The 25,450-nt window shown below is 51.6% G+C and overlaps 2 non-coding genes and 1 pseudogene across 2 annotated transcripts; 1 reads left to right on the forward strand and 2 right to left on the reverse strand.

Annotated features, from left to right (window-relative positions):
* Positions 1-4,507: 4,507 nt before the first annotated feature.
* TRNAN-GUU (transfer RNA asparagine (anticodon GUU)) lies at positions 4,508-4,581 on the forward strand. The gene has a single exon. It is a non-coding gene; the product is annotated as a tRNA-Asn (tRNA).
* Positions 4,582-15,896: 11,315 nt separating this feature from the next.
* LOC140645716 (olfactory receptor 14J1-like) lies at positions 15,897-16,527 on the reverse strand (annotated as a pseudogene).
* Positions 16,528-21,740: 5,213 nt separating this feature from the next.
* TRNAN-GUU (transfer RNA asparagine (anticodon GUU)) lies at positions 21,741-21,814 on the reverse strand. The gene has a single exon. It is a non-coding gene; the product is annotated as a tRNA-Asn (tRNA).
* Between the last annotated feature and the right edge of the window lie 3,636 nt (positions 21,815-25,450).

A 25,450-nucleotide genomic window follows, 5' to 3' on the forward strand; every position in this document is an offset into this window, starting at 1 on the left:
GTTGTTTTACCTCCTAATGTAGAAAATCAAAAGATCAGGAGTTCAGAAGGAGAAGATTCCTTCCCCTTGGAAAACTTCTTGAGGTTTCTATTGGCCAAATCCCTGAGTTCCTCAAGGTCCACTTGGACTGAAGCTGCGTTGTGCCAGCTGTTAGTGTGTGCGTGCAGATGGCTCACCTGACTCATGGTGTCTCTAGCAAGATCACAGCATGAGGAATTTAAAGGACTCAGCAGATAATAAAGTAAAAGAGGAGATACTAGTTAAACCAAATTGGACACCGAGGTAGCTATTACCATGGTGACCATCCCAGAAACACCAAGTGAGGGTACAAAGCAGGCAAAACCAGGGCCTATGAGGAAAGGGTAAACTGAGGTGGGCTTTTGGTATGGGAGGGCATGAGCATGATCAAAGGGAAGACCTTGAGAGGGGCAAAAGAGGGAAAAAGAAAGACAAGGTGAAGCCAAGGATACGGTCATGGCTGTTTGGGGGTCTCATCTGCCAAGCAGCCCTTCACCACAGAAAGACTGACTGGAGTGGGACACAAAGTTGCAGTTGATCTGGCCATCCTTAGGTCTGACTTATTGCCATGGTCACGGGGAACCTGAGTGCTTTCCCTACCACCATCAAGGGAAGAGCCCTCTAGCAGATGGAAACACAGAATCCTTCAGGCTGGAAGGGACCTCAGGAGGTCGCTAGCCCAATCTTCTGCTCCCAGGAGGGACAGCTATCGGGTCACACCAGCTTGCACAGCACTTTTTAAATTTTGGGCCTGAAAACCTCCAAAGATGGAGATGGCCCCAGCTCTCTGGGAAGCCTTCTCCTTGCTCATTGGCCCTCATCCTCCCATCATGCACCGCAGTGAAGAGCCTGACTCATTTTGGCTTGCCTCCTGGAAGGTGTGGGAATGCTGTTCCTTGGTCTCCCCAAAGCCGCCTTTTCTTCTGACTGAACAAATCCAGCTCTCTCAGCCTCCCCTAGTGAGAAAGCCGACCTTACAAATGCATGCCTGAGATGTTTAAGGCTCTTCCAACCCTGATGGCTTCTCTTGCATCTGCAAAGGACTTCAGGGTCGTGAGAATATCACACTTTCCTGCCATGGCTTTCTGCAGGTGTCACTCTCCCTTGTCACCGTGATGTCATGCACAGATGTTGCAGGCTGTGTGCAGGGCCCAATCTGAACAAGTAGCCATTCACAGTTAAACTTTGAACTCAAAACATTTCAGGCCCAAGAAGCAACATCACACCACTAGGAGAGGCTGGTGCTGGGGGTGCCCTGCTTGGTGCTAACCCACATGCAGAGGAGGAATTCATGACTCCAAGCATCCCAGTCGCTATTGTCAGTAGTGAGAGAAACACCAAACCATTCAGATCAGAAGGGACCTTGCAGGTCCTAGACAACCTTCCACTCACATCGGGATGAGCACGGAATTCCCACCAAGTTCCTCAGGGCTTTGCCCAACAGTGTCCTGAAAATGTTTTGGAATGGGGGCTTTGTTTAAGATCCTCAGGGGAATCCTGGGTACCCTCTGAGGAAGCTGAGGGTGCTAGATAAGGAGAGCCTTGACTCCCTTATCTTGGGATTCCTTGACTCCCAACAAGCTGCTAGCAACTTCTGGTAGCTCCTAAAAAACTCCTTCTGCTGTCCTTCATCAAAAGCTGCATTGCTGAGAGGCTGCTGAAGCTACTCCAGCCCTTGGACTGTTACTCCCGGCTGCTCTTCCAAGTAGGCACCAATGACACAGCCACACGTGGAACTGCAGGCTGGTCAGCCTCATCTCAATCCCTGGGAACACGATGGAGCAGCTAATCCTGGACACCAAACTGGGAGGAGTGGCTGATACACCAGAGGGTTGTGTTGCCATCCAGAGGGACCTGGACAGGCTGGAGAAATGGGCTGACAGGAACCTCATGAAGTTCAACAAGGGGAACTGCCAAGTCCTGCCCCTGGGGAGGAAGAACCCCATGCAGCAGGCTATGCTGGGGTCTCCCAGCTGGAAAGGAGCTTGGCAGAAAAAGCCCTGGGGCTTCTGGTGGACACCAAGTTGAACATGAGCCAGCAACATGCCCTTGTGGGAAACAAAGCGAATGGTATCCTGGGCTGTATTGACAAATATTGCCAGCATCTGGGGGGAGGTGATCTTTCCCCTTTATTCAGTGCTGATGAGGCCACAGCTGGAGTAGTGGGTCCAGTTCTTGGCTCCTCAGTACAGGAGAGACATGGACACACTGGAGAGAGCCCAATGACGGGCCACAAAGATGATGACGAGACTGGAGCATCTCTCTAGGAGAAGCTGAGGGAGCTGGGACTATCCAGCCTGGGGAAGAGAAGGCTCAAGGGGCATCTAATCAAAATATATAAATAGCTGAAAGGAAGGTTCAAAGAGGATGGAGCCAGGCTCTTTCAGTGGTGCCCAGTGACAGGACAAGAGGCAATGGGCACTAACTGAAACATAGGAGGGTCCCTATGAACATCAGGGAACATTTCTTTCACTGTGACAGTGAGCAAGCACTGGCAGAGGTTTCCCAGTGAGGTGTCTCCACCCTTGGAGATAGTAAAAAGTCACCTGGACATGGTCCTGGGTAAGCACTCCACATGGCCCTACTTGAGCAGGGGGTTGGACCAGGTGATCTCCAAAGGTCCCACAGGCCATTCTGTAATTCTGTGGTTCTGTGATTCTGCAAAAAGTCATTATGATGTCTTAGATCCACATGCTAAGTCCCACAGGATGAGCAAGACTGCCTAAAAGCAACTTCCAGATGGATGGGTGATGCCATTAAGAATAGAAATTAAGCGCCATTGGAGACCAAGGAGGAAAGCCAATGTTCTGGATTGAGAACTCCCTGGGAAGAGCAAAAAGGAGAGGTTGAGTCCGTGGGTGACAAGTAGCCCTTGCTCTTGCGGTTAGTCTCTGGTTTGAGACAGCTTCCTCAGCAACTTGTGCATCCTTGGAGGGTGATTCCCTGGACCTGCAGCAGGCAGCGGCCAGGTTTCCCAGCAGGGCTTTCCATCCCCGCTTCCAGAAATGGCCATGTCTCTCCATTCAGCATTCATGGATCCCAAAGCATCAGTCTGGGAAAGGCTTCTAGGTGAGGGGAAGGCCTCCCTCCGGCACATCTGTCCTCCTTGAATCCAAGTCTTGTGCAAGGCTCGGGTGGGTGGAGCTCGTTTGGTGCCCACGTTTGTCTGACAGATGGCTGGTTAGTGCCATTACCAAGCAGGGAGTGAGAGATTTGGTCTCAGGACAAGTTGTGCCCAAGGCAGTTGCAGCTCACAGCTGTGGTGCCTCAACTCACTGACCCATGCCTGGGGTCTTTGATAAATAAAGCCCCATACACGGAAATCACCACAGTTAATGTGGGTGACATGATGCCATGGTGCCAACAGGGAAATTTCCAGCCCGTATACTACGTTCAGGAGAAGAAATATTGATCTTCCTCTGCATTGACTCTCACTACCCTGTCACATCTTTCCGCATATGCTCCTTCAAGGGCCCCCTTCTCAACTTTCTGCAGTCTGCCTGATGCTGCCTTCAGCCAAATCCTGCATTATGTTCCTACCTGTCCCTTCCTACGTATCTCGCTGAAGGTTTTCCACTAAGGTTACCCACTGTGGAAAGTGGACTTCAGTGGAGGCAACTTGGACTTCATAGGCAGCTGAGGAAAGTCTTTTATTTTTTATTGAACTATTGCTTTTTTTCCTTTCTTTTTTTTTTTTTTTTTTGGCAGGTAAGAACCACCCTTCTGTGACTGCGCAGCTGGTTCTCCAACTACAGCAGGTGGGAACTGGTGCAAATGCACCTTCAGCTGCAGACTATGGTGGGAAAAGCTTGGATTTGAGAGGGCATGATGCAAGTTCCAGGTGGCTGATGATAGAAATGGCAGGGTGTGTGGAAGGTGGGGGGGACAGAGTTTTCCCACACCATGTTGTACAGAAAGGATCTTCCTGTACCTCAACCATCGCCCTCAACCACCTCAACCACCTCAAGCCCTCAACCATTGCCTTGCTTTTTGACGAGTTCCCTACACCCTCTCTCGCATCCGTACGCACTGCCAATCACTGCCTGATCACTACCTGAAACACTAAGAAACTGTCAAGGCTTTCCCTCTCATCCTCAGGGGATGACCACGTTTCTCCTGTCACCATGCGTGCATCCTAAAAACACCAGGTGAGGAAGTGCATCTTGGTGAGGGGAGGACCTCGCCGAAGCACCTCTGTGCTCTTGAAGGTCTAAGCGCTTCTGCAAGGCTCCAGGAGGAGTTCCTTTGGTGCCCACCTTTGTATTGCAGATGGATGGTGTGCAGAGGGCAGGGAATGAGAGAGGACTGCTACCAGAAATGCCATGGGAGGGGAGGTCCGGTGCTCAGGGAAAGAAGGATGAAGGGTGGACACTCCGGGTTCTGGTCTTGCCCTTCCGAAGTCACCATTCTGTGTGATGAAGCTCTGCTTCCCTGGCAATGGCCAAACATCTGCCTGCCGAAGGGAAGCACTTCATAGCTCACTTTGGGAGTCTCTGTGGCGCAATTGGTTAGCGCGTTCGGCTGTTAACCGAAAGGATGGTGGTTCGAGCCCACCCAGGGACGGCTTCCCCTTTCCCTGCCTGTGCCACGGGGCTTGCAACTACATGACCTTGCAGCTCCCTTCCAACCCAAACCCTTCTATGGCTCGATAAAAAGAGGAGCCCATTCAGTCCCCTCAGCAAAGGCAGACCAAGGAAAACAAACTGAGAGCAATTCCTTACTCTCTTTTGCTTGCGCACGCACCTTTGCTTCACTTATTAAACTGCCTTTGTCTTGACCCATGACTGTTTCTCCCTTTGCCCTTCCAATGCTCTCCCCCCTCCAGCTCAGGGGCACTGAGCAAGCAGCTGCCTGGGGGCTTAGCTGCCAGCTGGGGCCAACCCACCCTGTGATTTGCCTTATTTCTACTGGCACTAAGAACAGCAGCAGTAACATGCTCTAAAAGAAGGTCTTCCTCTTCTTGATGATGGTAAACTCTATTTCTTTGATGTTACTCCTTTCCTTCATTCTTCCTTGGCAAGATAGTTATAATTTCTCAGTATTATAGTCTGGCATGAAGTTGTTAGAACAATACTTTTTCTCTCCTTTCTAACTGTTATCATCCAATGGCAAGACCCCTCAGACAGTATTGTCCCTAAATCATTTCTTTCCTTCCCATTTCCAGTCTCTGTGTGTGTGTGTGAGGAGTTGTGTATCGTGATTATCACATCCCTGACCAGCTCGTCCTTGGTTGCCAGTACGGGATCCAGGTGAGCACCCAGGGCCTTTGTTGGCCCACTGGGCAGCTGTATTAAGAAGTTGTCCCACGGTGCTCCAGACTGTTTGCACCTTGTTTTGCCTGGTCCGTGGATGCCAGGGCAATTACAGTCCCCCACAGGAACTGGCTCATTGCCCTGCAGACTTCCTTGGGCTGCTGACAGAAGACTTTTCCTCCTTGCTCACTGTCGTGGTTTAGCCCCTGTGCGCAACTAAGCACCACACAGCCACTCGCTCCCCCTCCCCCCCCACCCCCCGCTTCTATGGGGGAGAGAATCTGAAGAGCACAAGTAAGAAAACTGGTGGAGGACCCCGGGGTGTGCAGGTGCTTGTGATGCCATAGTTGCCTGACTTGGTGACAGGGCAGGAGCCAGACCTGGCTTCCGCAGGGGCTTGTGATGTCCCTGGTGTCCTGGTAGTTGTTTGGGTAGGAATGAAGACCTGGCTTTTGCTGGTGCCTGTGATGTCAGTGGTGGCTCTGCAGCTAGTAAGGCAGGAGCATGCAGCTGGCTTGTGCAGGTGCTCGTGATGTCATAGGTGTCTCAGTAGGTGATAGGGCAGAAACAGGCCCCTGGCTTGTACAGCTGCTTCTGATGTCACTGGTGGCTAAGTCCCTGGTTGGGTATGAATGGACACTGGGCTTCCGCAGCTGCTTGTGATGTCACTGTTGGCTGAGTAGCTCTTAGGGCAGGAGCAGGCCCCTGGCTTCTGCACTTTTTTGTGATGTCATAGTTGACTGAGCAGGTGATAGGGCAGGAGCAGGCCCTGGCTTGTGCCAGTGCTTGTGATGTCACTTGTAGCTGAGTAGCTTTGAAGGCAGGAGCAGGCCCCTGGCTTGTGCAGCTGCTTATGATGTCCCTGATGGCTGAGTAGCTGATAGGCCAGTCTGCAGCTGGCTTGTGCACCTGCTTGTGACATCACTGGTGGCTCTGTAGCAGTGGTGTCAGGCGCATGCAGCTGGCTGGTGCGGGTGCTGGTGGTGTCACAGGTAGCTGAGGAGGTGATAGGGCAGAAGCAGGCACTTGGCTTGTACAGCTGCTTCTGATGTCACTGGTGGCTAAGTAGCTGATAGGCCAGGAGGATGCACCAGGCTTCTGCAGGTGCTTGTGATGTCATATGTGCTTGACTGGGTGATAGGTTAGGAACCCAAGCCTGGCTTGTGCTGGTGCTTGTGTGGTCATAGGTGTATGAGTAGGCACTGGGTTAGAAGGAGGCATTTGGCTTCTTCCTGTGCTTGCGAGGTCACATGTGCCTTTGTATGAGATAAAGCTGGAGCAGGCGCGCGTCTTGTGTGGGGGCTTGTGATGTCACTGGTGTCTCTGTAGCTCTTAGGGCAGGAGCAGGTCCCAGGCTTGTGCAGGTGCTTGTGATGTGACATGATGCCAAGTAGGGTACGGGGCCAGAGGTGGCCCCTGGCGCCTGCATCTCCTTGTGATGACACTGGTGGCACCGTAGGCAGTAGGGCCAGAGCATGCAGCTGGCTTGTGCAGGTGCTTGTGATGTCAGATGTGCCTGGGTAGGTAAGAGGGCAGGAGAATGCAGCTGGCTTGTGCAGCTGCTTTATCCCCCTCCACTGTACCTAAAAGTTTTGATTGGGCAGGGCCAGCTCGATTGGCAGATCCCCTGGTGTTGACTAACCAGGTGGCCTTTGCTAAATGTGTATCCCAATGGTTGCATGTCCCACCACCCAGTGCTCGCAGTGTAGTCTTTAACAGCCCATTGTATCCTTCGATTTTCCCAGAGGCTGGTGCATGATAGGGGATGTGATATACCCACTCAGTGCCATGCTCTTTGGGCCTGGTGTCTATGAGGTTGTTTTGGAAATGAGTCTGTTGTCTGACTCAATTCTTTCTTGGGTGCCATGTCGCCATAGGACTTGCTTTCCAAGGCCCAGGAGGAGTGTTCCAGGTAGTGGCATGGGGCACGGGATATGTTTCCAGCCCTTCGGCCGTTTCTTTCACCATTGTAAGCACATGGCGTTTGCCTTGGCGGGGGTGTGGGAGTGTGATATAATGGATCTGCCAGGCCTCCCCAGATTTATATTTCAGCCATCGTCCTCCACACCACAGAGGCTTTAACCGCTTGGCTTGTTTGATTGCAGCACATGTTTCACATTCATGGATAACCTGTGCAAGAGTGGCCATGGTCAAGTCCACCCCTCAGTCATGAGCCCACCTATGTGTTGCATCTCTTCCTTGATGGCCTGAGGTGCCATGGGCCCACAGAGCTGTAAATCATTCACCCTTCTGTTGCCAGTCCAGATCCACCTGAGCCACCTCAATCTGAGCAGCCTGATCCACCTGCTGGTTGTTTTGATGTTCCTCAGTGGCCCGACTCTTGGGGACGTGAGCATCTACGTGACGTACTTTTACAACCAGGATCTCTACTCAGGCAGCATTATTTTGCTACTGATTGCTCTGCTTCCATTGCTGTAACCACCCCCACAGGGCATTGGCCACCATCCATGAGTCAGTACAGAGATAAAGTACTGGTCGCTTTTCTCGGTCAGCAATGTTTAAAGCTAAGCTGGATGGCCTTTAGTTCTGCAAATTGCTCGATTCACCTCCAGCAGTTTCTACAACTGGTCATATAGGACTCCATACAGCAGCTTTCTATCTCCGATGCTTTCCTACAATACGACAGGACCCATCAGTGAACGGGGCGTAATGCTTCTCATTTTCTGGTAGTTTATTCTACAGCGGGGCCTCCTCAGCACGCGTCACCTCCTCCTCTGGTGATATTCCAAAATCTTTGCCTTCTGGCCAGTCCATGATCGATTCCAAGATTCCTGGGTGATTGGGTTTTCCTATCTGAGCCTGTTGTGAGATCTGTGCAACCCACCTAGTCCACGTAGCATCAGTTGCATGATGCGTGGAGGGGACCCTCCCTTTGAACACCCAGCCCAGCACCGGCAGTCGAGGAGCTGTGCTTCAGTACCAACCACTTCCAAAGCAGTTCAAACATTATTATGTTCCAAGTATTAAAGTGTACTTATCTCAGCCCACGACTTTTCTTACTTTTTCTCTTCCAGGTCTCTCCCCCATCCCACCAGAGGGGAGGGTGAGTAAGCAGCTGTGTGGTACTTATTTGCTGACTGGGGCTAAACCACAACAGTCCTTTTTGCGCCCGACATGGGGCACAAAGTATTTGAGATAACAACAGATTAACCAGAGCGTATTAAGGAATTTAGATCTGTTAGTAGTTTTGGGACGTGATATTGATCCATCTGTTCTTAGCATTGGTTTACCTGATCTGCACCATGCTCATTTTTTTGCTGTACATGTTAAAGATCGGTGTTGGTTTTTGCAGTTTGCTGTGCTCTGCTTTAATTGGTGATGTTTTGCCTGTGAGATTTCTTATTAAAACAGTGACCTTAGGTTTATTTTGGTACCTAAGTGCCGTACTGAAACCGTTACTGTATGTTGGGTACCCCCTTATGGAGACAATTAGCAATTATACCTCTTCCTCTGAGGGTTTTTTTGTGGAGGAAATGCAGAATGGCACCATCGCTACTTACTTCTACAATGTTTCCTCCTTCATTACAATAACTTTTCAGTATCTTGAACATCCTTCGGTAGTTAAGATACATCTATTGGTATTGCTTGTGAATACTGTTTCGATTTTGTCTAAGATTAGTAAGCAATTTAAGAATATCATCCAGAGATCTGCCCAAGGCCGGATAGTTATGAGTGGCAGGGTGTGTTGGATAGCATGGGCAAATGTGTAGGATGGTGGGCACCTCCAGTGTTTTGGAACTTCACCTCTGAACAAGTGCAGAATCCTGAAAAATTAGTAGATTATTTGGAAAAAGGATGCTGTCACCCTGACAATTCTAAGGAGATACAAATCATTGCAATGTGCTGGGGCCTGGCCCATGCCTACTGAGCCCTGTTCAACACTATTCAGGACCCTCTAGGATGTGGTGACAAAATGGCAGACACCACAGCTGCTCCGGCCCCCCTGCAACAGGCACTGCGGCTACTCCAGCCCCCGCTGAGACAGGCACCGTGGCTACTCCGGCCTCCCCTGTGACAGGCACTGTGGCTACTGCAGCCCCCACTGCGACAGGCACTGTGGCTATTCCGGACAACTCTGTGACAGGCACTGCGGTCACCCCAGCCTTCCCTGCGACAGGCACTGTGGTCACTCCAGCCCCCCTGTGACGGACAATACAGTTCAACCAGGGAACCAACCCCTGCCAGTATCAGTTGCCCCTATACATAAGAAGAAATCCTGGAAGCGAAAGTCAGCTCGCTTAGAAAGGGAAGACGAAAAAGCAGGGCCATCACAAGGAGAGGAAGAGGAAGAACTTCTGGATGAGACGAAAACCACCAGATCCCTATCCCTGAGTGAGCTGCAAGATATGCAAAAAGATTTCAGCTGTCATCCAGGCAAGCACATTGTCACCTGGCTGCTCCGATGCTGGGATAATGGGCCAGTAGCCTGGTATTAGAGGGTAAGGAAGCCAAAGAGCTGGGATCCCTTTCTAGGGAAGGGGGCATTGACAAAGCGATTGGAAAAGGGGCACCAGTCCTCAGCCTCTGGAGGCAACTCCTGTCAGGTGTGAAGGAAAGATATCCCTTCAAGGAAGATGTTGTATCGCCCCAGGAAATGGACCACCATGGAGAAAGGTATCCAGTACATGAGGGAATTAGCCGTTATTAGCCATTAAGAAGGTGGGAAAACTGCTGCACAACAGCTGGGAGACAGGAGTGAGAAGATGTGAGAGAAACAACTCTGCAGACACCAAGGTCACTGAAGAAGGAGGGGGACGAGGTGCTCCAGGCACCAGAACAGAGATTCTCCTGCAGCCCATGGTGAAGACCATGGTGAAGCAGGCTGTCCCCCTGCAGCCTATGGATGTCCACGGTGGAGCAGATATCCCTCCTGCAGCCCGTGGAGGACCCCACGCCGGAGCAGGTGGATGGACGCTGAAGCAAACTGCAGACCATAGAAAGCCCATGCTGGAGGAAGCTCCTGGCCGGAGCTTTTTGGCTATTGCTGAGCAATTTGAGCAATGTGAGGCTTGCTGAGTAGTGCTTGCACAGCCTTGAGGTTGTCCCTTTTTAGCACTCTCTGCTCACAGTGAGTAGGGCTTGAGGTGGGCAAGAAGTTGGGAGGGGACACAGCTGGGACAGCTGACGCCAGCTGACCAAAGGGATATTCCCTACCATATGATGTCATGTTCAGTCATTAAAGGTCAGGGAAAGGACGAGGAAGGGGGATTTGTTTGTGATGATGGTGTTTGTCTTTCCAAGTAACTGTTACACATGCTGAGGCCCTGGTTGCCTGGACATGGATAAACATTTGTCTGCTGATGGGAAGCAGTGAATAAATTCCTTATTTTGCTTTGCTTCTGTGCACAGCTTTGCTTCACTTCAGAAATTGCCTTTGTCTCAACCCATGAGTTGTCTCTTGTTTTGCTCAGAGTTGCAGCGCTGGAGTAAAAAATTCTGCTTTTTGAGATTATTTCTCTTAACCCCTTAACCCTTTACCCTCTGGTTTCCTCAAGACCCATCCCAAATATGTTATCCCGCGGCGAGGGTCTACGTCATTGGTTGGTTTTAAGCTCCTGGGCAGCTTCCCAACGCTACAGTGTAAAGGTGCTGCGCTGTTGGACTGAAGAAGGCCTTTGCACACAGACAACCCTCGACAAATAACTCTTTGTTCATTCAATATTTGGTTGGCTGACTTCAGGAGTAGGTGCCGACACACCCCTGGTTGGACTCAAACAGCATTTTTTTCTGGGAAGCTGTCCTAAGGAACACTCTCATCCCAATTTCATTCCATGGTCCATAAACTCAGAGAGAAGTGCTGCAGTAGAAGTGGAAGGCTTGTGAATGAGGGTGTGTCGCGATTTAACCTTGGTAGGCAGCAAAGTTCTTGTTAGGGTTTGCTTGTGTGATGGCAGCATGGGAAGTGCACAGGATCAAACAGACCATGCAGCCTGAGCTGGAAAATACGCTAAGAAGGAAAAGAAGGTTACAAAACTCCCTAAGCGGGTGATTAAACAAGGGAAATGCCCTTGGAGGATCGACTGTTTTAAAGTAGCAGATTCCACTTCTGCAACCTGTGAAGCATATGTTAGTCATTTAAAACTGGGAAACTGAAAAGGCAATAAAAAGGAAGCTTGTGCCATTTGAACCCTGACGCGATTCACAGCATATCCTGAGAGAAGCAGATGAGAAGGTGAAGGACATGCAAAAGGACACGCAGAAAGTGAAGGAGAAGGCAATTCCCAAATTAAAAGAACCGCCTTAATCAGAAGAGAGGAAGGTCTTAGGGCCCACAGACATAATGCCTGGTTAAAAATTAGACAGCTGGAGTTACAAGTTGGAAAAGTACAAGATTTACAAACAGAAGTAAAGGAAGTTTTAGGAAGTGCATTCGAGAGAGCTAGAACAGCAGCTCAGTTTCTAGCAGAGCAACGTTGAATCGCTGACATAAGACATGATCAATGCAATGCAATCCCTGAAGTCTGGGAACTCAAGAGTAGGTCCTGGAGAAGGTGTTTATGTTGTGCCGGGGAGGCCCAAGTTCCTGTGGGCTGCGGCCACAGGTCCTGGCACCCTTGCCAGTGGATTCTTGGGGAAAGAGTTGAAAGGGCCATGAGGAACCCAAGAAACTTGGCGCAATTATTAGTAGACACATGAGCATCCATGAACACTATTGGGCCATATATGGCCAAGTCAGGTTGAAAAATTCAAGAGCAAGTCACTTCAAGTGGCTGTGGTGGAGCTCATCAGCTTGCCCCAGTTTGGGAAAACATCCCCTTCGAACAAGGGAAATGAAAGGGAGTAATGTGAAAGACCGCGTATCCAGGGAAAGTAATATTTATTATTGCCGTGGTTTAGCCCCAGCCGGGAACTAAGCACCACACAGCCGCTCGCTCACTCCCCCCGGTGGGATGGGGGAGAGAATTAGAAGAGCAAAAGTAAGAAAACTCGACGGTTGAAATAAAGACAGTTTAATAGGTAAAGCAAAAGCCACGCATGCAAGCAAAGCAAAGCAAAGCAAGGAATTCATTCACCACTTCCCATGGGCAGGCAGGTGTTCAGCCATCTCCAGGAAAGCAGGGCTCCATCACGCGTAACGGTTACTTGGGAAGGCAAAACGCCATCACTCCAAATGTCCCCCCTTCCTTCTTCTTCCCCAGCTTTATATACTGAGCATGACGTCATGTGGCATGGAATAGCCCTTTGGTCAGTTTGGATCAACTATCCTGGCTGTGTCCCCTCCCAGCTTCTTCTGCACCTGGCAGAGCATGGGAAGCTGAAAAGTCCTTGACTAGTGCAGCAACAACTAAAACATCTCTGTATTATCAACACTGTTTTCAGCACAAATCCAAAACATAGCCCCATACCAGCCACTATAAAGAAAATTAACTCTATCTCAGCTGAAACCAGGACAATTATGCCGTAGATGCAAAAGGCAATAAGCATCGGATTGTTCCTCCGAATACTGGAGGAGATCTAATCTGCTTTATCCATGAGCTAAGGCAAACACTCTGAACACAGTGAAGGACACTGAGCGGTGGCCTAACGTGAAGAAGGATGTAGACCGCTGGTGTAAGAACAGTCTTTCTTACGCCATGACCAACGCACATTACGCTGGAGTAAAAGGCCCAGTCCAGCACCAACGTATTGAAGGCCCATGGACAGGACTGCAGATTGACTTTGAAGGACCTGTGCCAGTGTCAGCTTGAAACACCAAATGTATCTTGGTAGGAGTAGATCCTTTTCGTAAAAGGGGCAGAAGCTCTCCATTGCAAAACCAGCACGGTGGCCACCACTGCAAATCTGCCGTTTAACAACATCTTTTCTGGCTGGGGTCAGCTCCACAGCGTAGCGTCCAATCTCAGCACCAACGTTGTTGCATGAGCACAACATAACGTGTCCCACCCTGGCTCTGTCAGCCCATGGGAGAGGGGAGATGGAGATGGCAGTAAAGGGGGTGCATTTGGCTGTTGAATGTGGGGTCCAATGTGGGGTGATGCAGGTGAAAGAGACACGCCCGGGTGCTCATTCTGGGGACACCTTTGTTACAGCCACCCGACCGACTGTGCCAGGCAGGAGGGCAGGCAGGGCTCATGGCCACCGTAGCCAGGACTAGCCCTGAGACTGATGAAGAAATCTTTTCCTTATCTCCAGATTGAACATCTCCTCTTTCACCCAACACCCATTATCTTTCATCCTCCCAACATGCACCATGGTGGAGAGCCTGGCTCTTTATTCTCCATAACCTCCTCGTAGGTACTGGTAGGCTTCTCCAGGCTGAACAAACTCAGCTCCTTCAGCCTCTGCTCAAAGGCAAAATGCTCCAGCCCCTGACCATCTTGGGGGCCCTTTGCTAAAGCTCCTCCAGCTTGCCAACATTTTACCCTTATTGAGGGTCCCAAAGCTGCATGCGGTATGCTGGATAATCCCTTCCCTCAATCTCCTGGCCATGTTCCTGGTCATACAGACCAGGATGCTGTTGTCCTCCCGGGCTTCAGGGCACACGACTGCCTCCTGTCCAGATCGCTGACCACCAAGACATTCTCCACAGGGCCGCTCCCCAGCCGCGATGGCCCCAGCCTGTGCCAGTGCCATGGTTAAGTCCATTGCAGGGGCAAAAGCTGACATTTGTCCTTGGGGGATTTCCTGCGGTTCCTGCCAATACATGCCCTCCTCCTCGTTGAACCCTTTCCCTAAGCACAGAGTCCTGGAGACCTTTCCAGTGAAGCCTAAGGCAAAGAAGGCATTGAGTCCCTCAGCCCCATCTGTGTCCGCAGTTACTAAATCACCCTCCCCATTCAGCAGCAGCCCTCCATTTTCCTTGTTCCGCCTTGGTCTCTAAGGAGCAATAAGTAAACCTCACCAGGGTGAGCATGGAAATGGCCGATGAGAGAGGCTGGGGGCTGACAAGTGCCCTGGGCCACCTTCCTGGTCTGTCCATGCCACCAAAGGCACAGACCAGTCTCCTCTCTTCTGAACCTGCATGTCTTCGAGCCCCTCCATGAGACCAGGCTCTGCAGCCCAAACCCACTGGTGTGTGCCCTCACCCTGCATGGTCACGAGCTATACACTGATGGTTTTCTCTCCTGGGCATGATCTAGCCAAGCCCAGCTGTGTCCAAGTGTGAGAGACTGAAAGAGTTAATGTCTCAAACATTGTGGAGAGATGAGGCGCGATTTGCATGGCGACGGCAATTCGGCTAGCATGGGATGGGGAGAGCTTTTCGGAGGAGGGACTAAAAGAGGTATTGTCTTGTGAGACACTGAAAGAGGTACTGTCTCAAACATTGTAGCAAGATAAGGTGCAGCAAGGCGGCTAGCACGGGATGAGAAGCGCGCGTTGGAGGATGCACAGTTACCATCTATAGCCAGAGGTCACACAGAGTTTCATCTAAGGAATGGGCCTACAACCACCCAAAACTTGGAATGAAACTCCTCGCAAAAACCTCCCCCCTCTCCCCCCAGCGCCTGCAAACCTTTGAGGACCAGAACAACATAAGTAAGTCCTCCAGGGGTGTGACCTGAGGCAGGGATCAGAGTATAAAGAGACACCTTCCCCAGGGAACGGCGCGCACCCATCACCGGAGGATTGCCACGTCTGTCACCATCATCACGGCATCCAAGGGTGGTGATACCTTTCCTTTTCTTTATCTTCCTCTCTTCTCTTTTCCTTTTCTCACTTCTCCTTTCCTCTACTCTTCCACTATACATATATCTGGGCATATGAGTTTTGGATGAATTGTGACGGGTTGCCCGGAAAATAGCTCCATTGCCAAATTGCCTCTGTTCGTTCGCTGAGCTTGCTAGTTCGTTAAGTTTGTAGTTTGCTAGTTAATAAAGTTGCTAGTCTGACTGTTCCTCCGAGTCCTTGTCGTGACTCTACCGGCCTGCGGCTCTGCCGAGCAGAGATTGGCCTTTGTCGGTACACAAATCCCCGGGGAATCATAAAGATTCGCCCATCTCGCAACCCACCGAGTGGGACGAGACACCAAGCTCTCCCACCTCCCCTGTCCTCTCTCCACCTGCCCTGCCCTCTGCCCAGCCCAGTCTCAGCCGGCCCCACGGCAGTGCCCACCGCAGGGTGCCGCAGACCTCTGGGCACTCACACCACAGCCCCAGCCCCTCTGAAGGGCACAGCAGCTGCTGGGGGGTCAGCCCCAGAGATGGGGGACATCTGTAGCACAGGGAAACAGAGGTCAATGGCACCCTGTGTCCTCTGCTCTCCTCTCCAGGAGATCCTAAGAGGGCTGCAGCCCCTCCGTGCCATCCCGTCTCCCCAAGCCAGTACAACAGCCCTGGCTCTGGGGTCCTCAGGCTGCTCCTGCTGCCCCAGGGACACAGCAGCCTGCCCCAAGCTGGTGCAGCCAGAAAGGGGTTTTAGGTTCCCATTCATTCTTGCTCCACTGAGGATGGATCTTGGACAAGGACGATGCTGCAGGTTCATTTGTTTTGCCTAAATACACAGACGGCCTGGCTCCTCATTTACACAAAGTCTCCGCATCGCACAAGACAGGTGCGTACATTGGGAGGAGGGGATGAATAATGACATTTCCTTGTAGACAACATCATCACAAGAGGAAAACTGTAGGAAAAAAAAACCAAACAAAGGAAAGACAGGCTTGGCCTGTCACGACACACAGAGGAACCCATTTGCAGAGGAAGGTAGGCAGCCTATGGCTGCTGAAATGAATCCAATCAGTTTCCTCAGGGCAACCTTGAGCTCCTTGTTCCTCATGCTGTAGATGAGGGGGTTCACTGTTGGGGGCATCACTGAGTACAGAACTGCCACCACCAGGTCCAGAGCTGGCGAGGAGATTGAGGGAGGCTTCAGGTTGGAAAACATGCCAGTGCTGAAGAACAGGGAGACTACAGCCAGGTGAGGGAGGCACGTGGAAAAGGCTTTGTGCCATCCCTGCTCAGAGGGGATCCTCAGCACAGCCCTGAAGATCTGCCGGTAGGACAGCACAACGAAAATAAACCACCCTCAAAATAGAAAAGCACTAATCAAAACAACCCCAACTTCTCTGAGGTAGGAGTTGGAGCAGGAGAGCTTGAGGATCTGGGGAAGTTCACAGAAGAACTGGTTTATGGCATTGCCTTGGCAGAGCGGTAGTGAAAATGTATTGGCAGTGTGCAGCATAGCATTGAGAAAACCACTGCCCCAGGCAGCTTGCTGCCATGTGGACACAAGCTCGGCTGTCCAGGAGGGTCCCGTAATGCAGGGGTTTGCAGATGGTAACATAGCGGTCATAGGCCATGATGGTGAGAAGAGAAAACTCTGCTGACATCAAAAAGAGAAAGAACAAAACCTACGCAGCACATCCCGAGAAGGAAATGGCCCTGGTGTCCCAGAGGGAATTGGCCATGGATTTGGGGACAGTAGTGGAGATGGAGCCCAAGTCGAGGAGGGAGAGGTTGAGGAGGAAAAAGTACATGGGGGTCTGGAGGCGGCAGTCACAGGCTACGGCTGTGATGATGAGGCCGTTGCCCAGAAGGGCAGCCAGGTAGATGCCCAGGAAGAGCCAGAAGTGCAAGAGCTGCAGCTCCCGCATATCTGCAAACGCCAGGAGGAGGAGCTTGGTGATGGAGCTGCTGTTGGCCATTTTCTGCCTCTGAGTCCAAGGAGGAAAAGGCAGTGAGAAATTAGGGGAGACTCCTCTGAACAAAATCAAAGCCATTTTTCATTTAACCCCCCAAACTGCCTCTCCCCTTCAGAGACCTTTGAGCAGCTCCCTTGCACAAGCGCTGGGTTGTGGTGGCTGAGGGTGCCACTGGGAGGACAGGACTCTGCAGTGGGCTCTGGGGGAGTTAGTCCTGCCCTACAGCAATAGCTAAATAAGAACAAGGAGTGACCTGTGATTAACTCAAGTCGTGGTTGATTTCACAGCATATTCACTCTCCCTTCACTTGACTGCAGAACAGTGTTGGCTGTTGATTTTCTTCTAGCTGCCTGTTTCATTGCAGGAGCATTTCTTGAAGGTAGACAACCCTGGCATTTGTACTGCATGCCAAGTGAAGTCTTGAGGGTCCTGGGAGGCAAAGGGAGTGTCCCTTAGTGCAGAGTGAAGCCAGCCAGCGTGTCCATCAGTCCTCGTCTCAGGCTCAGGCTCATTCCAGTTGCCCACACGCGACTGCCCATTTACTCCCTGTCTTCTCTGTTGAGCACCCAGATATGACAAAGACCTTGATGGAGAGCTGTGCTCTTCCATTAGGATATGCTAAAGGTGGGGTTCCTAAAGGGGAGAGTCAGCTTTTTCCCACCCCATGCACTGCATTGCCCAGAGCCCCACTGGTTAGAAGGGGGCTTGGACATCTTCCTGCCATGGAGACATCTGAATGGCAGGACCCACAGGGGGAGTGTCTGAGCTGCAGCTGAAACCCCCATCCCCAGAGAGCCACAAAACCAGAGCAGCAGAAGCATGGGCAACTGGAGACACAAGGAGAAATATGACAGTGCTTTTGCAAGGGGAAGCAATGCCAGGAAGGGACATAGTGGCACCCAGGAGAGTCTGCTTTGCTGGAGGTCTGGCTGACAAGGAGCTGACTCATGATCTGAAAACCCTGACATTAAAAGCTGTCAGGCAGGTGCTCCCATTGCCCTGCCAGACTATTCTGTTAGTACTGTCCTCCCATTCCCTGCCCATGTCTCAGCTGTCTGGAGCTGTACCTGCCGGGAGCTCCTTCTCTGTCCCCACGTCTGCTCCCCGTCCACGCACACAAAACCCATCCCACTCACTATGTGCTCACCTCCGCCCTGCAGACACCTCCTGGCAGCAGGGCACTGACCAGAGGCATCTCTGTGTGCAGGGGTGAAGGAGAAGCTCAGACGAGTCCTAACAAGAACTGCAGTCTCAGTGCCTTCTGCAGCACAGAGAAATCAATCCCCATCTCCCATGGCCTAAGCAGACAAGCAAGAGGAGAAACCTCAAAGCACAGACACCTTCCCTTTCAAATAAATGCTGCCTTGGTGTCCTTATTCAAAAGAGCAGTCAGAAATGTCCTGGGGGCAGATGTAGAGCTGTGAGCAGCCTTGAGACATGCAGCACCTTCTCAATAGCAGAAGGATCCTGTGCTGCTGAAGGGGGGTCTCTCCTTCCACCCCCAGCTTCTCCCCACAGCACTGTGGGGAAATCCACGGGTAGGCAGAGTGCTGACCCTGGCAGGCAGAAGAGTCCCTCCCTGGCACACAGCCCCTTGGGGTGCAGGGATCCTGCTCTGAAGGACAACCCTGGGCACCCCTGGGTGCACACCTGGCTGCACAGCCCTGCAACCCTCCCTGCAAAAAGGGAGCTGTGATGCCCTGTCCCTCTGAGGGTGCAGCAGGGAAGCCCTGCTGGTCTGTCTGCACACTAAGGAAACCTGGAGAGCCATCCTGCCAGATCCTACCTGCTCTGGGATGTGCCAGCTCTAGGAGACCCCTCCAGCATACCCAAGTACATTGCCCTGCAGCCAGAGACTTACTGTGTTAAGGGCTCTGAAGATTTCTCCTCCAGTGAGCTCTCAGCATCCACCCACTCCACACTGCCTTTAACCTCTCTCTTACTTCTCTCCTCTCCCCTCACTGATTCTCTGCTCTCCCCTTGCTGCCTGCAGGCAGTGTCTCAGCCCTGCTGTGCTCTGCAGAGGATCTGCTCCTCGGCAGAGCTCTCTGCCTGAAGCACTGCACTCTTGCCATGAGTTTCCTCCGTCTCAGGAGCCCACTGCAGCTCAGCAGCAGAGGACCACCCCAAGGTGCCACTTTCTCTGCCCCCTCTGGGCTCCCTTGAGGTGTCCCCGGGGCTCCAGGGCTGACACCGCCTGAAAGGCAGCAGGATCATCCCTGGGGAATGTACTTTGGAGTCAACAAAAGAATCACTAATGGTCCCTCTCTAAACATTGGAGGGGGACTGATTCCTGCAGCAGAAATTGTCCTACCAGAGCATGGTTTTCTGCGAGAGGTGTAAATGTTCCCCTCTGGACACCGCAGGTCCTGTCCCATAACACGAAGGACAGACAGACAGGGACAGGGCGCGGTTGGCTTCCCCTGTGCTGGGCAGTGGTTCAGCTGAGGCAATGTAGGCATCTCCTTCCCAGCTGCAAGAAGCACAGTTCAGCTCCCTCCATGCACCCCACACAGCCACAGCAGATGGGATTCCTCTTGCTTCAGTTCAGGGGTGCACTAAAGCGTTGCCTGCAGGTGAGCCCCTGCTCTGAGCCCCTTGTCTTTACTCTGTGGGCACTCAGTTGCTCACCCACAGACACTTGGTGAAGACTGAGGGGCCAGGGTTGGTCTAAGACGTGTGCAAGTGTTTGCAAGCTGTGACGGAAAATCTCTGAGAATACCCACATCCTTCCCGAGCATCAGCTGAGGTCCAGAGGTGGAAGGGGGATTTCCTTGGCCATCCTAAATGACACCGACCTGTACATTTAGGGCACCTGAGTGCACCTTGTCAAATATATCTGTGGAGCACACAGAGCTCTTGAGCTGACCAAACGCAGGAGTGCATCAGAAGGAGACCCGGGTCTCTCTCTATCCACTGCATTTACTAGAACACCAGTCACTGCAAAGCTAAGACACCTGCACATCCCTGCACTGAAGACACCTTATTTATTTTCATTTATTCAATTGCTTTAAAAGAAGCCTCCAGTGCCTGGCCAGGTGCCTGGAGTGCTAATACAACTCCACTCAGCAGGAAAACACAGCTCAGGACCTCCAGGAAAGCCACGCCCTGTTGGAGCTGGTGCGAGGAAGATACCCCAGGTCCTCCCAAAGGGGTCTGGTGCCTGTGTGCCATCATCTGAACACCAACACCATGGCACAGACGCACAGTCCATCCCTTGGTGGTGCCGTAGGACTGGAAGGCAGGTCACAGCAGGGTGCCCAACCCTGTACTTGTGTTCTCCACCCTTGACCATTCTCCTCTCTCTGGACCTCTACTCACCTGCCTGATGAGATGGAGGGGGAAGATGATGATGATGTCCACAGTGTGGATGGACCAAAGGCTGTCCATCCGCTGTCTCTGCAGCACCCTGTCCTTCCTGGAGTTTGTCTTGCAAGCCCCACAGCCCTGCAGAGTTTCTGCAGAGTCACCAAACGTTTCTCTGGACAAGATGTCATTGCCCAGCCTTGTTTCTCTGGCCTTGGAGACTGCAGGGCAGTATGTGGACACCTCATTGCCTTGTTACATTAACATCTGCCAAGCACTCCAGCATGTGAAGCAGAGTGGGGGCCCTGGGGCCCTGGTACCATGTTTACCTGTAACAAGTCTGTGCTCAGCCCTGGTGCCCCAGCTCAGATGCTGCAGCGCAAATGTGCACAGGCAGGAGGAGCTGGGGAAGAGACAGGAGGAGCTGGAGCCTCCCAGCACTGTGATGTTTTTGGATGAAATTAGATGTGGTGGGACAGCTTGCTCACTTGGGGTGCTGCAGTGGAGGGATAGAGGCTCTGCAGAAGAGAGTGGCAGGGAAGGTGAGGATGGGGGATGTCTCCAGTGTGAAGGGCCAGCTCAGATGTCTGGAGGTCTTGCAGATGCTTAGCTTCTGTCACTGAGGATTAGAGAGGCCAGTAAGGGTGACATCGTATTGGCAGTTATGAACCATGCAGTGAGGGTGAGGAAGCAGGAAAAGTCTTCTGTCAGCAACCCAAGGAAGTCTGCAGGGCAATGAGCCAGTTCCTGTGGGGGACTGTAATTGCCCTGGCATCCACGGACCAGGCAAAACAAGGTGCAAACAGTCTGGAGCACCATGGGACAACTTCTTAATACAGCTGCCCAGTGGGCCAACAAAGGCCCTGGGTGCTCACCTGGATCCCGTACTGGCAACCAAGGACGAGCTGGTCAGGGATGTGATAATCACGATAAACAACTCCTCACACACACACACACACAGACACTGGAAATGGGAAGGAAAGAAATGATTTAGGGACAATACTGTCTGAGGGGTCTTGCCATTGGATGATAACAGTTAGAAAGGAGAGAAAAAGTATTGTTCTAACAACTTCATGCCAGACTATAACACTGAGAAATTATAACTATCTTGCCAAGGAAGAATGAAGGAAAGGAGTAACATCAAAGAAATAGAGTTTACCATCATCAAGAAGAGGAAGACCTTCTTTTAGAGCATGTTACTGCTGCTGTTCTTAGTGCCAGTAGAAATAAGGCAAATCACAGGGTGGGTTGGCCCCAGCTGGCAGCTAAGCCCCCAGGCAGCTGCTCGCTCAGTGCCCCTGAGCTGGAGGGGGGAGAGCAATGGAAGGGCAAAGGGAGAAACACTCATAGGTCAAGACAAAGGCAGTTTAATAAGGGAAGCAAAGGTGCGTGCGCAAGCAAAAGAGAGTAAGGAATTGCTCTCAGTTTGTTTTCCTTGGTCTGCCTTTGCTGAGCGGACTGAAGGGGCTCCTCTTTTTCTCGAGCCATAGAAGGGTTTGGGTTGGAAGGGAGCTTCAAGGTGATGTAGTTGCAAGCCCCCTGGCACGAGCAGGGATAGGGGAAGCCGTCCCTGGGTGGGCTCGAACCACCATCCTTTCGGTTAACAGCCGAACGCGCTAACCAATTGCGCCACAGAGACTCCCAAAGTGAGCTATGAAGTGCTTCCCTTCGGCAGGCAGATGTTTGGCCATTGCCAGGGAAGCAGAGCTTCGTCACCCAGAATGGTGACTTGGGAAGAGAAAGACCAGAACCCGGAGTGTCCACCATTCATCCTTCTTTCCCTGAGCACCGGACCTCCCCTCCCATGGCATTTCTGGTAGCAGTCCTCTCTCATTCCCTGCCCTCTGCACACCATCCCTCTGCAATACAAAGGTGGGCACCAAAGGAACTCCTCCTGGAGCCTTGCACAAGCACTTAGACCTCCAAGAGCACAGAGGTGCCTCAGCGAGGTCCTCCCCTCACCAAGATGCACTTCCTCAACTGGTGCTTTTAGGATGCACGAATGGTGACAGGAGAAACGTGGTCATCCCCTGAGGATGACAGGGAAAGCCTTGAGAGCTTCTTAGCGTCTCAGGTAGTGATCAGGTAGTGATTGGCAGTGCGTACGGATGCGAGAGAAGGTGTAGGGAACTCGTCAAGAAGCAAGGTGATGGTTGAGGGCTTTAGCAAATCCTTCCAACCTTGTGTGAGCCCAGCAATGGAAAGCCGTTGATGTCTGTGGGTGGAGGAGGAATAGGTCTGCCCTGGGAATGTGGCTGAAGGCCCCTGCACAAAGGAGAGGTTTCCATCATGTGTGCATGCCTCAGCCTGGGAGATGGGGAATGCCCTCTGCTGTGGGGTGGCTAGACAGTGCTCAACATGCCCCATGAGCTGACCTTCCTCTCTTCCTCTCCTTCACTCCCCAGCCTTGGACGCACCTCAGGAAGCTTTTCACTGCTTTAGAGGACGGTTCATTCTTTCAGTACCTGCAGTTCAGGAACTTGGCACCAGAGGGCTCCTTAACATGCAAAATGCCATACCAAGCCAAGTCTCCCTGCAGAATTCTCCCTAATGCTTCAAGTCTCGTGGGGCTGAGTTGAGAGACTCCAGGAGTGCAGCCAATCGGAGAAGATTTCAGTAATAAATATCAATACAACAGGATGTCTTCTTTCACCACTTTTCTTTACTTTTCTGCTTACAGAACAAATGATATCAGCCTTCCCCAATTCCTATTCATCTCCTGATGCGTCTCCTGATGAAGTCTGAACATATAGGAAAAGGAAGATCCTTTTTGTACAACATGGTGTGGGCAAACTCTGTCCCCCCCCCACCTCCCACACACCCTGCCATTTCTATCATCAGCCACCTGGGACTTGCATCATGCTCTCTCAAATCCAAGCTTTTCCCACCATAGTCTGCAGCTGAAGGTGCATTTGCACCAGTTCCCACCTGCTGTAGTTGGAGAACCAGCTGCGCAGTCACAGAAGGATGGTTCTTACCTGCCAAAAAAAAAAAAAAAAAGAAAGGAAAAAAAAGGAATTGTTCAATAAAAAATAAAAGGCGTTCCTCAGCTGCCTATGAAGTCCAAGTTGCCTCCAGTGAAGTCCACTTTCCACAGTGGGTAACCTTAGTGGAAAACCTTCAGCGAGATACATAGGAAGGGACAGGGAGGAACATAATTCAGGATTTGGCTGAAGGCACCATCAGGCAGACTGCAGAAAGTTGAGAAGGGGGCCCTTGAAGGAGTCCATGCGGAAAGATGTGACAGGGTAGTGAGAGTCAATGCAGAGGAAGATCAATATTTCTTCTCCTGAACGTAGTATACGGGCTGGAAATTTCCCTGTTGGCACCATGGCATCATGTCACCCACATTAACTGTGGTGATTTCCGTGTGTGGGGCTTTATTTATCAAAGACCCCAGGCACGGGTCAGTGAGTTGAGGCACCACAGCTGTGAGCTGCAACTGCCTTGGGCACAACTTGTCCTGAGACCAAATCTCTCACTCCCTGCTTGGTAATGGCACTAACCAGCCATCTGTCAGACAAACGTGGGCACCAAACAAGCTCCACCCACCCGAGCCTTGCACAAGACTTGGATTCAAGGAGGACAGATGTGCCGGAGGGAGGCCTTCCCCTCACCTAGAAGCCTTTCCCAGATTGGTGCTTTGGGATCCATGAATCCTGAATGGAGAGACATGGCCATTTCTGGAAGGGGGGATGGAAAGCCTTGCTGGGAAACCTGGCCGCTGCCTGCTGAAGGTCCAGGGAATCACCCTCCAAGGATGCACAAGTTGCTGAGGAAGCTGTCTCAAACCAGAGACTAACCGCAAGAGCAAGGGCTATGTTTCACCCATGGACCCAATCTTTCCTTTTTGCTCTTCCCAGGGAGTTCTCAATCCAGAACTTTGGCTTTCCTCATTGGTCTCCAATGGTGATTTATTTTTCTTATTGATGGTATCACCTATCCATCCACATGTTGCATTTAGGCAGTCTTGCTTCTCCTCTGGGACTCATCGTGTAGAGCTAAGACATAGAATCATAGAAACAGAGAATCCTAGAATCCTAGAATGGTTTGGGTTGGAAGGGACCTTAAAGATCACCTGGTTCCGACCCCTCTGCCATGGGCAGGGACACCTTGCACTAGACAAGGTTGCTCAAAGCCCCATCCACCCTGGCCTTGAACACTTCCAGGCATCTACGACTTCTCTGGGCAACCTGCTCCAGTGTCTCACCACCCTCATAGTGAAGAATTTCTTCCCTATATCTAACCTAAATCTACTCTCTTTCAGTTTAAAGCCATTACCCCTTGTCCTATCACTACATGCCCTAGTAAAAAGTCTCTCTCCAGCTTTCTTGTAGGCCCCCTCCAGGTACTGCAAGGCTGCTAGAAGGTGTCCCCGGGGCCTTCTCTTCTCCAGGCTGAACAACCCCAGCTCTCTCAGCCTGTCTTCATAGGAGAGGTCCTCCAACCCTCTGATCATCTTCATGGCCCTCCTCTGGACTCTGTCCAACAGGTCCATGTCTTTCTTATGCTGGGGGCCCCAGAGGTGAACACAGTACTCCAGTTGCGGGTCTCATGAGAACAGAGTAGCGGGGGAGAATCACCTCCCTCGACCCACTGGTCACGCTTCTTTTGATGCAGCCCAGGATGTGATTGGCTTTCTGGGCTGCGAGCGCACATTGCCGGGTCACCTTGAGCTTCTCGTCAACTAACACCCCCAAGTCCTTCTCCTCAGGGTTGCTCTCAATCCATTCTCCGCCCTGCCTGTATTTGTGCTTGGGATTGTCCCAACCCATGTGCACGAACTTGCACTTGGTCTTGTTGAACCCCATGAGGTTCACACGGGCCCACCTCTCTAGCCTGTCAAGGTCCCTCCGGATGGCATCCCTTCCCTCTAGAGTATCAACCAGACCACTCACCTTGCTGCCATCCACAAACTTGCTGAAGGTGCACTCAATCCCACTCTCCATGTCGCTGGAAAGTTGTTAAACAGTGCCAGTCCCAATACCGACCCCTGAGGAATGCCACTCATCACTGGTCTCCACTTGGACATCAAGCTGTTGACTGCAACTCTTTGAGTCCAACCACCCAGACATTTCCTTATCCACAGACTGGTCCAGCCTTCAAATCCATGTCTCTCCAATTAAGACACAAGGATGTTATGCGGGACAGTGTCAAATGCTTTGCATAAGTCCAGGTGGATGACATCAGCTGCTCTTCCTTTATCCACCAATGCTGTAACCCCATCGTAGAAGACCACCAGATTTGTCAGGCATGATTTGCCCTTTGTGAAGCC

The sequence above is a fragment of the Ciconia boyciana genome, unplaced genomic scaffold (assembly GCF_034638445.1).
Source record: "Ciconia boyciana unplaced genomic scaffold, ASM3463844v1 HiC_scaffold_37, whole genome shotgun sequence".
Lineage (NCBI taxonomy): Eukaryota > Metazoa > Chordata > Aves > Ciconiiformes > Ciconiidae > Ciconia > Ciconia boyciana.